We start from the raw sequence: 3473 nt of genomic DNA, 5'->3' as shown, positions 1-3473 counted from the left end.
TTTTTCTTTCCCAATTTTTAATTTTTCGATTAAATCTTTAAGGTTTTTCTTTTTAAATGTTTTACCAGCTTTTAATGTTTAATTTTCTTTTTAAATGTTTTACCAGCTTTTAATGTTTAATTTTCTTTTTAAATGCTTCATTATATTTTCTGTTTAATTCCTATTTGAAGTTTTATTGTCTTTAAGATTTAATTTTCTAATTAAACATGTAATTTTTTAATTAAATGTTTTGTCTTTTTAAAGGTTTAATTATCTAATTTAATGTTTTGTGTTTTTTTTAAATGTTTAATATTATTCTGGTTTGAAAAGTGTTTTTTAAATGTGTAATTATCTAGAATATGTTCTCTGTAATTTTGAATAATGTTATTTTAAAAATTTTGTTTAATGTCATACGTACATGTTTTGTATCGTGTTTAATTATCTCATTCAATATTTTGTCAGTTTAATATCATTTAATTGTATTTAAAGTTTACTTTTATTAAACTGACAAAATATTGAATGAGATAATTAAACACGATACAAAACATGTACGTATGACATTAAACAAAATTTTTAAAATAACATTATTCAAAATTACAGAGAACATATTCTAGATAATTATACATTTAAAAAACACTTTTTAAACCAGAATAATAATAAACATTTAAAAAAATACAAAACATTAAATTAGATTATTAAACCTTTAAAAAATACTTTTTAAACAAGAATAATATTAAACATTTAAAAAATACAAAACATTAAATTATATTATTAAACCTTTAAAAAATACTTTTTAAACAATAATAATATTAAACATTTAAAAAAATACAAAACATATTTTAGATAATTACACATTTAAAAAATACTTTCTAAGCAAATTTTTTTTTAGTTTTACTGTATTAATTTCCCCCCCCTTCATTTAATTGCTTTTTGTTATGTAGTTTATTTCTTTAATCTTCTTTTTCTGTCAAGATTTTAACCCCAACCTTAAAAGTGAAACAAACCCTTAAATCACAATGAAAATACTTCTGTTGTCACAATCATGAGTTAGTCAATTATTCAGTTTATCAATTCATCTTTATTTGTTTAGCACCTTTTACACAGATGACAAAACTAAACAAGCAAAGAGAAAAAACTACGCTAAAACTATGATTAAAACTCAAAACCATTAAAAAAAAAAAAAAAAAGATTTAACATGGTAATAAAATATGTTGTATCCAGGGGATGGAGGGAGTTTATTGAAGTCTTCTTGGGCTCACATGAGAAATAATTTAAAATATAAACTTGATATTCAGTCTAAGGAAACTGCAGAGCGACAGAAGATCCAACAATATCTCCTGTTTTCTCCTTTAATGAGTCGACTCTTCTTGTGCTTTCAGACTAAAGAACTACAGACTCTTCACAACCTGCTCAAACTCTTGGTACAGGACCTCACCACACGGGTCAAGAAGGTTTCATTCTCCTCATTTCTACTCTGAAGCTCACCTTCTCCTGCTCAAACTGCTGACAAATGTTTCTGCTGCTCTAAAGTCTGCTCTCCAGAACTTCCTAAAAACTCTCAAAGTCTCTTCTGCTGCAGGTTGCTTTGTAGAACTGTTCCAGAAAACCTCACTAAACCACATGGAGGGGCCTCAAGATAGTCGTCCAAATGAAACCATACAAAAACCAAACTAGCACAACCCAAACACTAAAGTCTCCTGCAGCCTACCAGAGAAGCTCTGAGAACAGAGAATCAGGACAGGAACTCTTACCTTCTGGACAACCAACGTTAGTTCACAAGAATACAGAATGTGTCTGACCAAAAACCTCTGAAGACTCACTACAGCCAAGATAAAGACACAACGCAGCTGCACCAAATCCACTAATCACTGCACACAGTAGCACCATGTGCTAACTGTGGCTAAAGAACCACATTTACCAAGACAACTATCCAGTACAAAGCCCTAAAACACACCAAGAAACACATTAAAGCCTATTTTACTGCTGGAAGCTGCAAGCTAACGCCTAAAGAACAAACTAAAGCAATGGAGCCAAACCCAGTTCACTGGTGAAGAGAAGCAGAGGAAATGTTTGCCTGCAGCTAAATAAAGCAGGAAGACACTGAGCTGCTCAGGTGTTCCTGATAACACCAAGCAGCCACCTGGACAGCCAATAGGAGCACAACTTACTGGAAGTCCAGAGGGCTGGGTTAGTGAAGGAAATTTAGTTTAAAGTTGAAGCAGAAAGTTAACAGAAAGTTGAAAACCAGCTTCTGATACCTGAAATCTCTGTTTTCACACAAAGAACACCTGAACATGTCAAACTGGTTTCATAATAGAACCATCATTGTAAAAATGTCATATTATGGTGTGTTGCTCAAAAAACATTACAACCCGGCTGTCTAGGGTCGCCGAGGAGCAACACAAAAACAGGACAAACGCTGGTTTCCAGGGGGTTAGGAGGATATTTATTTGAAAGAGGAAGTTTACAACAACACAACATGTGAGCAGAAAAATCACAAAGTCTGTCTTTAGTTCAGCTGAAAATATTAGTTTTTGTCTTTTTTATTGACCAAACTTTTCAGGAAGTAGATGAAGAATAATTAAAGCTCTCATGTAGAAGTCCATCTTATTTTGGATCCTTGTGGAGAGTTTAATCTTAGAGTTTGTAAAGCTGTTGAGTTTTTAGAGTCACATGGATTGTTTTGATATTTAATAACTGAGTCCTGAAATAAAATTACAGTTGTGGATTTCTGTCATTTAGTCTGGACTAAACAAAGAAACAGCAGCATAAATCTCAAATGTCATTATGAGGAGTCTGGATTGAGGTTTCTCACTTGATAATGATCAAAACATGAAATTTAGGTTGGTTTAAAGGAATATTCCACCTTAAATCTTTGAATGTTGACCTACAAGGTTGGTTTCAGGAAGTATTCCACCTACAAGGTCCTCACACATCCACCTTAAAGGAACATTCCACCAAAAATCCTTGGACATGCACCTAAAATGTTGGTTTAACCAAGTATTCCATCCAAAATCCTCAGAGACCTGAGGGGCTGGTTAAAAGGAATATTCCACCTAAAATCTGAAAGGGTGTGTTAGAAAAAATCCTTCAATGTAGACCAAAAAAGTTAGTATGGAGGAATATTCCACCTGAGATGTAGACCTGAGAAGTTGGTTTGGAAGAAAATACCATCCTAAACATCCTTACATGTAGACTAAAAGATGGTTTTGAAGAAAATTCCACCTAAAATCCTCCAATGTTGACCTAAAAGGTGAGTTTAATGCTATATTCCACCTAAAATTCACTACTGTAGACCTTGGAGGTTGGTCTGATGGTATATTCCACCCAACATCCTTGAACATAAACTTAAAAAGTTCGTTCAAAGGAATATTCCACCTAAAATCCTTCAATGTAGACCAAAAAAAATCTTGGTGTAAAGGAGTATTCCACCTTAAATGTAGACCTAAAGGATGGTTTGGAGTAATATTCTACTCTAAAATCCTCCAATGTAG

The sequence above is a fragment of the Amphiprion ocellaris genome, chromosome 19, assembly GCF_022539595.1.
Source record: "Amphiprion ocellaris isolate individual 3 ecotype Okinawa chromosome 19, ASM2253959v1, whole genome shotgun sequence".
NCBI lineage: Eukaryota > Metazoa > Chordata > Actinopteri > Pomacentridae > Amphiprion > Amphiprion ocellaris.
The sequence above is the reverse complement of the archived record's forward strand: the minus strand, read 5'-3'. Positions refer to the sequence as shown.